Raw genomic sequence first — 13,648 nt, 5'->3', positions numbered from 1 at the left:
TGTGCTTTTGTCCCAGCTGTTGGCCCATTTGGCGTATATAACATATATAATTACACCCCCACCCACACACCCCACACACCCACACACGCACGCACATATATTGTATTTCGGTACTGTCAATTTTTTTGTCAAATAAACACGCGCACTATATATTCGTTCTTCACTCGTTTATTATGATGTTCTTATTCTAACTCATGTCCATTGTGTACATACATACATACATACATACATACATACATACATACATACATACATACAAACAAAAATACCCTGTTGTTGATGTTGAAATTCTAATGAAGGAGCCTTGGAAAAAACCAATGAAGAAACCGGTTCTTTCTCTATTAGCAAGAAATCTTGAAATAAACTGAATAATGACATACATACATAGGCGCAGGCAGGCTATGTGTGTGACTTTGTGTCTGTGTTCGTCCCCCACCATCAATTGATAACCGATATTGGTGCGTTTACGTCCCCGTAACTTGGGCTTACAAAAGATAAGTCCTGGGATCGATTTTTTCGACTAAAACCCCCTTTAAGGCGCTGCTTCAGCATGGCCGCAGTCAAAATGACCGAAACAAGTAAGAGAATAAAAGCAAAGAATACATACATATGCATCGACAGCTCAACCAACTCAACGACATATTTACAAAAACCGGGAACTCCCTTAACTCAAAAAGCCAGGTCACTTAGTTAGCGATCGGCTTGAACTCTCTCGAGAAGAATTTAAATAAAACTCAAAGGGAAGACATGCCTAGATAGGATGTTACAAATGCTCACGATATCTGAGACAATAAAAATCTGGGAGACTTTCATAAGATTTAAAGGGTTAGGGTTAAGACAAGATATTCTAAATTTAAAAATAAGAAAGAGAACATATAGGAGTGGCTGTGTGGTAAGTAGCTTGCTTACCAGCCACATGGTTCCGGGTTCAGTCCCACTGCGTGGCACCTTGGGCAAGTGTCTTCTACTATAGCCTCGGGCCAACCAAAGCCTTGTGAGAGGATTTGGTAGACGGAAACTGAAAGAAGCCCGTCGTATATATGTATATATATATATATATGTGTATGTGTGTATATGTTGTGTATCTGTGTTTGTCCCCCCAACATCGCTTGACAACCGATGCTGGTGTGTTTAGGTCCCCGTAACTTAGCGATTCGGCAAAAAGAGACCGATAGAATAAGTACTAGGCTTACAAAGAATAAATCCTGGGGTCGATTTGATTCGACTAAAGGCGGTGCTCCAGCATGGCCGCAGTCAAATGACTGAAACAAGTAAAAGAATAAAAGAATAAAAGAATACATACATACATACATGCGGTCGCGCGAGTATGTGGGTGGGGAGGTATCTGCCATAATGTGTTCATAGTATATAGCAGAGCCAACAATATCTGCCTTCTAGGTTTTAGAAAGCAGGATGTTTTGAGGAACACACAAAAGAGGAATAGACAAAGATGAGACAGGATTGGTCGTGACACGTTTAGCGGACATAAGGAAAACACAACGAAACACGAAAATGAACCTCACAAATATAAACTGAGTTTGGGTTTGTGTAATGCTTTCTTTGTGAAAGGGCAAGGAGTTTGGGAGATTAAAATTAATCTCAATACATAGAATTTGTACACAATTACTTTTCTGTCTCCTTCTCTTTCTCTCTCTCTTTCTCTCTCTCTTTCTTTCTGTCTCCTTCTTTTTCTTTCTTTCTTTCTTTCTTTCTTTCTTTCTTTCTTTCTTTCTTTCTTTCTTTCTTTCTTTCTTTCTTTCTTTCTTTCTTTCTTTCTTTCTTTCTTTCTCTCTCTCTCTCTCACACACACACACAGAATCTATCTATCTATCTATCTATCTATCTATCTATCTATCTATCTATCTATCTATCTATCTATCTATCTATCTATCTATCTGTCTGCCTGTCTGCCTGTCTGTCTGTCTATGTATGTATGCATGTATGTATGCATCTATCTATCTATCTAAGTCGGTGGGTTTGCTGCTCGGCACCTGGAGAAGCAAGCCCACACCGTCCGGCAGCGCCTCAGTAGTGGGACGCTGGACGGACGGTCCGGTCAAGTTGCTCGGAGTCTGGTTCGGTCCGGACCTGCAAACGGAGAAGAACTGGGACGAGATAACGAGTAGGGTGGCCACTCTCTGCCGGCAATGGTCCGAGAGGAAGCTGTCCCTAAAAGGTCGGGCGGAGGTGGCGAACGCGTACATCGCGTCCGTCATCGAATACCGCCTGACCGTCGTGCCTTGTCCCGATCGCGCCATCACCGAAATGGAGCGCATCCTCTTCCGCTTTTTGTGGAAAGGAAGCGTTCCGATGGTGAGGCGATCCGTTTGTTGCCAACACCCGCTGAAAGGAGGGCTGGGCATGCCGTGGTTGATGATGCGCAGACATGCGCTGAGACTGCGACATCTCCGGCTCTACGTAGACGACGGTGAGCAGGTGTGGTCGCCGTTTGTGCGACGCGCTTTCCCGCAGCTCGTCTCCATGACCGAGCTGCAGTCGTGGATCAAAAAGAGGCCGAGGAATGGCGAATGGCACCGTGAGTGTCGCGTTGCTCTGCAACAACTTTGCCGTCCCGGGTCGACCTTGAGCGGCTGCATCACAACGAAGTCATTCTATAGGGGATTAGTGGAGGGCAGGTACGACGACGATCTCGGGGCGAACCTGGGCGTCGACGAGGAATACCTGACCCGCCTGTTCAGGACGACTTTCGGGCCGGGACCTATGGACAACTTCCAGAGATCCCTGGCCTGGCAGTGTTACCGAGAGGCGCTACCCGTTCGGGATAAGCTCTATAGACACGGCTCGCGAAATGCGGGGCCGACCTGCCCGAGATGCGGTCAGAGCGATGAAACCGTTCTGCACGCACTCGTGCAGTGTCCAACCATTTCGGAGCTGTGGGCTTATGTCGAACGACTGCTGTCGCGTGTGGGACGAGTCGGTTTAACAACCGAGTCTATCGTCAATATCGTCACGCCTCCTTCCTTTAAACGGGAAGGAAGAGCTGTATTTATCGTACTTGTGGCTATGGCCAAAGAATGCATCTGGTGGACGCGTCTGAAAGGATTAGAGACAAATACTTTCCTCTCTGGTCAATCTCTCATCAACTTTTTCAAGTATCACTTGAAAAGGAAGGTGAGAGTAGAGAGGCAAGTGTTGTCTAGCAAATGTTTCGAAAAAAGATGGATACATGTAGCAAGAATGGCACGTATAAATGACGAAGCCACCTTGACCATGATTCTATAAAACGTTTTAAAATTTTGTAAACAGAGAGTTACTCACGTTTCTTGCTTAAATAAAAGAAATTTTATTTAACAAACTGTAACGCTAAAGACCGAGGTTACCGTGGTCTTTTCGTAGGTTTTTCTTTCCACGGATAACCTCCCCATTTATTGGGAATTTTTTGTATTATTTCGTATTTTTTGTAAATACCCCAAACGTTTTGCGATGTTTTTTTTCATCGTTGTCCCCACTTTTGTTTTTTTTTTCTGCTTTGTTTTCGACCCCCTCGAAAAGAAAAACTCTACATTTGTATTTTGTCCCCTCTGTGTTGAGCCCTGTGTGGCTAATAAAGAAACCTATCTATCTATCTATCTATCTATCTATATGTCTGCCCACCCGTCCATCCGTCTGCCTGTCTGTCTGCCTGCCTGCCTGCCTATGTATGTATGTATGTATGTATGCATGTATGTATCTATCTATCTATTTATCTATCTATCAGTCTGCATGCCTGCCTGCCTGCCTGTCTGTCTGCCTTTCTATCGAAGTGGCCAGTGGCATGCATCTAAATAACAGACAAATACCGGTATGTTAAATTACCTTACAAAAAAGGTTTCTTGATTTATTTGAATTATCTCCGCCTCTAGATGTATCATGATTACCAAATTGCATTTGTGACCAGGGCCACTTAAGAAGGGCAGCTAATTTGCGAATCAAAGATTCCCCCAAATTGAAATACCATTAAGGAAAGGGACAAACTTATTGCGTGGAGATAATGAGAAAGTTGTGGACACGTGTTTCTGGTTCAGTAGCGTTCATCAGCACAACAACTGTTCGACTTTATTTCTAGTAGCCAAAGGACTTAGATTTATACAAAACAGAGTAGAAAAAGGTAATTATATACATATATATATGTGTGTGTGTGTGTATGTAAAGCCTGAGAGACCTGCATGGTGTGTAGATGTAGGCGTTTTCAAAATAAAACTGGGATCTTTATGGTTTGACGGGCAACATTTTTTTATGTAGTGTTTTTGGTACCGAAACACTTTCAAACTTCGTATACTTGTATATTTTGTGGTATAGAACAGATAAAAATGTTTGTATTCGAAGTTATTTCACGTTAAAATGGTCTTATTTCGATAATTTCAACTAATCACTGACGTCTATTCAGTTGAATACAGTTAGTGCTGGGACGGTGTATATGGTATTAATCCCCGTTAGTTCTGACATTTCCGATTAACTAGACTGTTCGTAAACAAAGGGGAAAAAGCCATCAAAATACTTGAATATTGCCTGCACTTGTTATTGGAGCTGGCAGAATTATTAATGCACCTCTCTTTCTCTTCCTCTCTTTCTCCCCCCCATACCCACCTTCCCCTCTTTCTCTCTCACCACCTCCCCCCATACCCACCTTCCCCTCTTTCTCTCCCCCCATACCCACCTTCCCCTCTTTCTCTCCCCCCATACCCACCTTCCCCTCTTTCTCTCCCCCCATACCCACCTTCCCCTCTTTCTCTCCCTCCATACCCACCTTCCCCCTCTCTTAATCCACCTTCCCTCTCTTATACCCACCCTCTCTCCTCTCTTCCTCTCTCCTCTCTTCCTCTCTCCTCTCTTCCTCTCTCCTCCCATACCCATGTACCCCCTCTCTTACATCCACCTTCCCCTTCTCCCTCCTCGTCAACACCCTCTCATAAGCTCATCCCACCACACCCCAACACACTCCTACTCTACCTTCCCCATACCCACCTTCCCCCTCTCTTAATCCACCTTCCCTCTCTTATACCCACCCTCTCTCCTCTCTTCCTCTCTCCTCCCATACCCATGTACCCCCTCTCTTACATCCACCTTCCCCTTCTCCCTCCTCGTCAACACCCTCTCATAAGCTCACCCCACCACACCCCAACACACTCCTACTCTACCTTCCCACTACACCCCAAATCTTCTTCAAATCAAACTCTAGTTTAGGGTTAGGGTTGGGGTTGGGGTTAGGGTTAGGGTTATAGTTATGAGTTATAGGGTTTTAGGGTTAGGGCTATGAGTGAGGTTATGGCAAAAATAATCATAGCCCTAACCGTAACCCTAAAACTAACCCTAACTCTAGAACCCAAACTCTAGTTCTTCTTCAAATCAAACTCTACCATCATTTAGAAAATGTGTTACTGAGTACTAGCGAAAAATTGTTACACACACGGATACGCACAGCGTAATTTATTATATAAACAATATATGCGTATAAATTACGATTAAACCGGATAAAATATATGTCACAGGGAATAATATTTTTATGACCGGCCAGCACTGACTGTATTCAGCTGAATAGACGTCAGTGATTGGTTGAAATTACAGAAATACGACAACTTTAACATGAAATAACTTGCGATGTACAATTTTTTGTTAAGAAAGCTAAGAGAAAAAGTTGTTTTGTATGACACATTCTACCAGTGTCCCAAGTTTGAAAGTGTTTCGTTAAGAAAACAAGTGTTGCCCGTCAAACCATAAAGATCCTAAGACTGGATCTCTGTCTGTCAGGATTTCTGGATGAACCTATCTCAAGGCAAGAAACATAGAAGAGAGCAACAACGTCAAACTCCCTCATCTACCAAATGTCACATATCAGAGGAGGTTTAGTGAAAGGGCAGCAAAGCAAACAGTGGTGTCCCAGCATGACCGCAGTCATCAGACTGAAACTAAAAAAGAATATATATATATATATATATATATATATATATATATCTATCTATCTATCTATCTATCTATCTATCTATATATATATATATATATATATATATATATATATATATATTTATATTTATGTGGAGAATGGAGCAACAATTGCTTTTTCTTGTATTTGTTGCTCCATTCTCCACATAAATATAATTATAAACTACGGTTTGAGCAATAAATTACCTGCCTCTGGATGCCCTCTTCCCAAGACGGTACCCATACAGGTGATCCCCAGGAGTGCCTCCGGATTTAAACATCCCCTGGTTGCTTGGATGCTTCAGACTACCCCTGAAGGATCGAGGCAAGCCTATCACTTATATATATTTATATTTATATAAGGGCATTCTTGTAAAAGAATTCGTCCTATTATTGAATTTAAATATATATATATATATATGTAGATATGTTGGAGTTAGGAAATCAATATTCGAAGCTTTCAAAATGATATATATTTTTATATCACATACTTTTTGCCTTAAGTTATAAAAATGTAGAAAAAATTATATTATATATGTAAAAAAATAGATGTCAAAATATAATAATAAATATAAGTTTAAATATAAAAATATATATGTGTGAGTGCATATATGTGTATGTTGGCAATCTAAAATTATCTTACGATCGTTTCGCGGAAATATTGTTGCTGTAATAATATCCTAAATGGATTATTGTATATAGGTAATATTTCCGCTCATCAGAGATATAATTCTTTTTATGATGTATTTGTATGTATAGTTTTTTAAAAATAATAATAATATAGTCTATAAAAATATAAAATATATAAGAAGGTAATACATTTAAAATTACTGTCCTTGAAGTTGGTGAATTGGTGAAAAAGTTTTTTTTGAGGTTGGTGAGTTGGTAAAAAATTCTAAATCCATGACGTTGGTATGAAAATTTTACGTCCATATATTGGTCCTTTGGTAAATTGTTTGTATTCGTCCATAATGATTGAAAGCATGTTCATATTGTTCATAGTTCAAACGTAAATATATTCAAAAACTAATCAGACGGCTTCTTGTTGCATGCATGTATGTGTGTGTGTGTGTGTGTGTGTGTGTGTATCTGTATAATGCGAGTGTACGTGTCTGTGTGGTTCAAGACGAATATGATGTATTTGAAATATTTCATTAAAATTTAATTAACAACGCTAATACACTCTCCCTTATTATTAGGTTGTCAAGAAAGTTCTTGCGGTTTTTAACCTTTAAATTCAGATGCACACATCTCGGCTCAAACAAAACTTTATTAATCGAAATAAACACCATCAGAATCAACACACTTTTGCCAACGCGAAACAAGTTTATTTATGCCAATAGCGTAAAAATCCTGCGTTCTGGTGGTGAAGGCGTGTTTGGCATCGTCTTGGTTTTTGAAGCATTTCTCAAGCAGGAAGTTGTCGAGATGCTTGAAGAAGTGGTAGTCGGTAGGCGAGAGGTCTATTGAGTATGGCGGATGAGGCAGAGTTTCGTAGCCCAATTCGTTCAACTTCTGCAAAGTCAGTTGTGCGACGTGCGGCCGAGCGTTGTCGTGGAGAAGAATTGGTTCTTTTCTATTGACCAATGCTGGCTGTCGTTGTTGGAGTTTCTTATGCATTTCATCCATTTGTAGATAGTATTTCTCCGCCGTAATGGTTTCGCCTGGATCCAAAAAGCTGTGATGGATGAGACCGGCCACAGACCACCAAACAGACACCATGACCTTCTTTTGGTGAAACTTTGGCTTCAGGAAGTGCCGTGGAGCTTCGTCGGCGTCCAACCACTGAGCTGAGCGTCGCCGGTTGTCATAAAGAATCCACTTTTCATTGTCAGCCACAATCCGGTCGAGAAACGGGTCGTTCTTGTTGCGTAAAAGAAGGGAAGACGACACTTCAAAAGGCGTTTTTTTTTTTGGTTGTCGTTCAATTCGTGCGGCACCCATTTCTCAAGTATTTTTTCTTCCCAATCTCTTTCAAGTGGTTGGAAATTGTTGTATACATTGTTGTATAATTCAGAAGCAAGCTCTCGAACAGTTGTGCGTAGATTGGCTTCCACTAAGGCTCTTAGTGGATCGTTGTCAACATCCGACGGCCGACCACTACGCTTATCCTCTTCAAGACTCTCGTCACTGCTACGAAATTTCTTGAACCACCATTGTGCTGTACGTAGTGGTTCCTGGACCAAACGCATCGTTGATATCGCGAGCTGTTTCGGCTTAGCTTGAACTGGAATAAGAAAATTGCGAGAATTTGATTTTTGTCCATGTTGTATTCAACGATCCGGAAAAAATGGCCTAATTATTCAAACAAAAAATGAGTAACACCATTAGATAGAGCGAAAAACGGGCTTTAAAATGATATAGAAAGTCAAAGTAATTTAACGAAAATTAATTTGAAAATACATAATTTAAAACCCAAATTAAAAATTCCACAAGAACTTTCTTGACAACCTAATACTTTAATATTCGTATCTGAAGTTCTCGGGGATAGAGGTCTACAATTACTTCTTAATTATGTGATTAGGAAAGCTTTAATCTCATATATAAACATTTCCTCGCATCGCTTCCCCCACCCACCCCATCCCCTAAATATTCCCTTCTTCTTGTTGTTGCTGTTGCAAACAGTTCAAGAAAGAAATTTCGGCAGATTTAAATAAAATATAAATAGAGGAAGCACTGTTTTTGAACCCATTTTCTCAATAATTCTTCAGTATCTATCGAATTCTGTTTATCCTGTTTATTCATCTATCTATCTATCTATCTATCTATCTATCTATCTATCTATCTATCTGTTTATATGCATGTAGAAGTGCGTGTAAACGAATGTATTTGTGTTTGTCCGCCACGCCCCCATCGCTTGATGACCAATGTTGGTTTGTTTACGTCGTCGTAAGTTAGCAGTTCGGAAAATGAAACCGATAAAATAGACATTGGGCTCAATTTGTTCGGCTAAGCTCTTCAAGAGAGTGAGAGTTATAAGATTCAGTTATTATTGTGCTATTTGAGAACGCTGTCTCATTTTTATGTATATTAATCGGGCGGTGCGGTTCGGGTGGTAATCGTGGCGGGGTCATCACCAAAATGTGATCGTTGGTGTGTAGTTAAAGGTTTCGGATCATTGCGTATGTAATCAGGGGTACCCGTCTGAGTTATCCACACAACACGCGCACGTACACACGCATTACACACAGAGTAACACACATACGCACATACACACAGACTCATATATGCATAAATTTACGCATACAAACACTCATACACATTTATACCTACATTCACGCACACAGTCATTCTGGTTGCGCACACAGGCGCGGTTTTATGGTAAGAGGTTTACTTCCCGGTCACATGCATAGTACCTTGGGCAAATGTATCTACTGTAGAAGTTGCGAGCCGATCAAAGCGTTGGGAGTGGATTTCGTAGAAAGAAACTGAAAGAGCCTGTCATATATATATATATATATATATATATATATATAATACGAATGATATATGAGCATATGCATGTATACATACATATATGTACATACCTACATCTGCATGTATATGTAGAAGCATATTCGGGTACAGGACGTCAGACAAATAAACGGGAACAAAAAGCACAAAAACGGACTCTGTTTACAGAACGAACACATAGAAAACCCGACAAGCCACCTTTGGAATTTTTCCTTCATCAGCTGCCTCTATTCTAAACTAGGCGTTTCGAAGATGAGGCAGAACGCGCTCTTAGAATAACTCTTCCTGAGTAGTGGATTAACCCACTAAACAGAGGAGTCCAAGGTAGCAAACACAAACCAGGACAGGAAAAATTAGACAGTGAAAACAACATTAAAAGGCCGTAGGGCCAAACGCGATGATATATATATATATATATATATATATATATATATATATATATATATATATATATATATATATATATATATATATATATATATATATATGTATGTATGTATGTATGTATGTATGTATGTATGCATGTGCGTATGTGTGTATGTATGTATGTATGTATGTATGTATATATATATATATATATATATATATATATATATATATATATATATATATATGCATATATGTACATACTCGGCTGTACATACTCGAAATACGGAGTAGAATAACAGCCGACAACTGATGAAGGGTCGTTCTTTATGTTGTTTGTTTTGTTTTCCATTTGTTTCTTTTGTTGTTCGCAAAAAAGTTCGTATTCCTTGTTTTCGCATTTCCTGTTGTTTACATTCTGTGACGTACTGTGTCTTTATATGCATATGTATATGCATATGTATATACATATCTATATATATGTAAGTATGTACATATATGTATGTGTATATGCATATATATATATATATATATATATATATATATATATATATATATATATATATCTCACTCTCTTTCTCTTCCTCTCTTTCTCCCCCCCCCCCATACCCACCTTCCCCTCTTTCTCTCTCACCACCTCCCCCCATACCCACCTTCCCCTCTTTCTCTCCCCCATACCCACCTTCCCCCTCTCTTACATCCACCTTCCCCTTCTCCCTCCTCGTCAACACCCTCTCATAAGCTCATCCCACCACACCCCAACACACTCCTACTCTACCTTCCCACTCCACCCCATCCAATTCCTTACACCCACCACCCACCCCTACCCACAGACCCCTACCTCTACCCCACCCTAAGCCTAACCCACACTCCACCCATGCCTTCCCCACCTCCCAACACCCTCACATCACACCACACCAATACCCTCGCATCACACCACACACACCACACCAATACCCTCGCATCACACCATGCACACACTACAACTGACCAACTACTAACTCCCTTTCTCCCTTCCCCATTTTCACACTACATACGTCAAGATCACCAGCATTCTACCTCCCACACACAGCCCCTCGTTCCCGATCACCGTTTGTTATCTCCCCCTTTCTTAGCTCTCCTGAAATAAGAATTTCTAACTTCCGGCCAGTCATTGTTATGATCGGCCATTATTATGATTGACCGTTGACTGAACACTATTCAATTTTTTTCTCTGTGTTTTTCTCCTTGTCTCCGTATTCTTTCTGTTGAAGAGCGTAGCTCGAAACGTCAAAGACTTTCCGTATTCCCGAGCGTCATACTAATATATACTTTTGTTATTTACACTACCTGTCCTCGTCTGTTGTTATTATTTGTATATTCTCCCACATATAATACACGCTCACGTGGTCGCACCAGCTAATCCTGTCTCCTCTCATCACACACTACCAATTTTTGGATTCTACCTTCTTTCCTTCTGGATCTGGACTGTTTGATTCTGAACTTTATACCCTCCGGCTGCACCTCTCCTACCCACGGATTACACTGGACCCATCTTCTGATTGGAAATCGCTTCAATATACCACGACGTCTAAAAAACTTTTGAACTTTTCCACTTTTGTAAACCTCCTTTATCATCCTTTTTTACCTTACTTTCCTTCACCTACCGTCTCTTCGTACTCTGGATGTTCCTAATCTGTCTTCTCTAATCTGCACCTATTACTTTGTATTCTTCTCCCTCCCTTTCTTTTCTCCTCTCGTTTCTTCTCTCCCTGTCACCCCATTTTTCTCCCTATTGTCCCATCTTCCTTTTTGCTTTGTTTTTTTCTCCCACCTCGCATATATTTTCATCTCACAACCCCTTTTTCGTTTTTTCTCCTCATGCCTTTATTTTTTTCCCCCACACCTGTTAAAAAAGTTTTTTTCCCTTTTTTTCTTTTTTTTCCTTTTTTCCACGTCCAATTTTCTCATCACGCTTGTTTTTTTCCATCACACCTTTTGTAATTCTCCTTCCCACGTCTAATTTTCTTTTCTCTCTCGTTCCATCATGCCTGACTACAAATCTTTCCAACTCACTCTCCACAACCGCCTAAAACTATACCTCCGCACACTTCCCTCTCTATACTTTCAACCTACTATACGACTCTCCTTACTCATATTCAAGAAGACTCGTTTCTCTAGTCATATTACGTTTCTCAGTCGCTGCTTACATGTCACCGCCTCATCCCTAAGGGTTTCCGCCTCCATTTCCACCCCACTCTCCACTCTTCTACCACCATTCTACCCATACTCTGCACCACATCCTACCGCCTTATGCGGGCCACCATTCGCTCCAATCTCTCTAAAATCCACACTATCGACCGCCTTCTTCCTCCAGCCTTTTCCATATTTTTCTCCTCTCTGTCACCCTCCCATGCTCACAATACATTGCGCTTTATCATTCAACTTAATCATCTCTTTCATGCATTTCTTACCGACACTAAGCCCCGCAAACTTCACTCACTCCTCCATTCCTCTACACCCGATGCCACTACCCCAACCCCTCCACCACCCTTCTCCCTCCCTGATGTGCATTCCCCACCCACACCCAACCACCCTGCCTCTCCCACACACACTCCACCCCCTCCGTCCCAGCCCTCCACCATCCCGACCGCCCCTCCTAACCCTACTTCATCCCCTCCTACTTCTATTCCACCCACCCCTTCTCCACTTCAGCCTGTCGTTACCATTCCCCCAGATCTTCCTCTCTCTGAGGCGGAGCGCTCCGTCCTCAATAGGGGTCTGCGCTTCATCCCACTCACTCCATCCTGCAAGGAATTTCAAACCCGTGCTGATGTCCACAGCTTTGTGCGCCGCGTTAGGTTGGGTGCGCTTTTCCATAACACACCACCCGCACCCAACGAGGACTGCTTCACTGACCTGGGCCGACGACCATCCCGGTGGACGCCTGCTCCTGGCCAGTTCCAGGCAGTTGATCTTTTCGCGGGCGCCTGCCAACGCGCTGTGGGCCGGTTTAACTTTTCCAGGCGTCCATCTCGACTCAACATCTCCCCAGCCGAACTCTCGGCCCTTCGATCCCTCCGACGCCGCATGGACATCATCATAAAACTGGCTGATAAGGGTGGAGCCGTGGTAGTATGGCGCACGGACCTCTACGAGGCCGAAGCTCTCCGTCAACTTCGAGATACCTCATTCTACCGCCCTCTGCCCTCCGACCCCACGCCCAGCTACCAACAGACTGTGTCCTCCACTATCCATGACCTCATCCTCTCCTCCCGTCTCCCCGCCACCGCCTCCAACCTTATTGTTCGCACCCCACGCACCCCCACCATTTACTTCCTCCCCAAGATCCATAAACCGAACAATCCTAGCCGCCCCATCGTCTCCGCCTGCAACTGCCCCACCGAGCTTATCTCAAAATACCTAGACCGTGTCCTCGCCCCCCTAGTGGCTTCTCTCCCTTCCCACATTCATGACACTAACCACGCGCTTCGTCTATTCAACTCTTTCTCTTTCCCTCCCGGCCCTTCTAAGCTTCTCTTCACTCTAGACATCCAGAGCCTCTATACAGTGATCCCCCACGACAAGGGGCTGCGTGCCCTGAAGTTTTTTCTAGACCAACGCCCCAACCCACAACCCGACACCTCCACACTCATTCGTCTGGCCGAACTTGTCCTATCTCTCAACTGCTTCTCGTTCGCGGGAGATATCTACCAGCAGGTCTCGGGAGTGGCCATGGGGACGAGAATGGGCCCCAACTACGCGAACCTCTTCGTTGGTTATGTTGAGGCCCAAATATTCTCCAGTTTCACTGGTCCCACTCCCGAACTATACGGTCGGTATATCGACGACTGTATCTGTGCCACCTCACTCTCCCGCGAACATCTTGACTCGTTCCTCTCTTTCGTTCAATCTTTCCATCCTACCCTCC

The 13,648-nt window shown here is 42.4% G+C and overlaps 1 protein-coding gene across 10 annotated transcripts in view; it reads left to right on the top strand.

Annotated features, from left to right (window-relative positions):
* The window catches only part of LOC106875430 (alkaline phosphatase), a 204,497-nt gene that overhangs the window by 59,849 nt on the left and 131,000 nt on the right, over positions 1–13,648 (top strand). Inside the window, exon 1 of one of the 10 annotated variants that reach the window (XR_016238240.1) lies at positions 7–4,108. The exons of 8 other annotated variants lie outside the window; for them this stretch is intronic. The gene's annotated coding sequence lies outside the window, so the exon portion shown is untranslated. Of the gene's footprint in view, positions 1–6; positions 4,109–10,431 lie in introns of those variants that run through there. One more of the 10 variants, XR_016238238.1, reaches the window with a different exon arrangement.

The sequence above is a fragment of the Octopus bimaculoides genome, chromosome 24 (genome assembly GCF_046866305.1).
Source record: "Octopus bimaculoides isolate indiv1 chromosome 24, ASM4686630v1, whole genome shotgun sequence".
NCBI classification, from domain to species: Eukaryota; Metazoa; Mollusca; class Cephalopoda; order Octopoda; family Octopodidae; genus Octopus; species Octopus bimaculoides.
The sequence above is the reverse complement of the archived record's forward strand: the minus strand, read 5'-3'. Positions and strand labels throughout refer to the sequence as shown.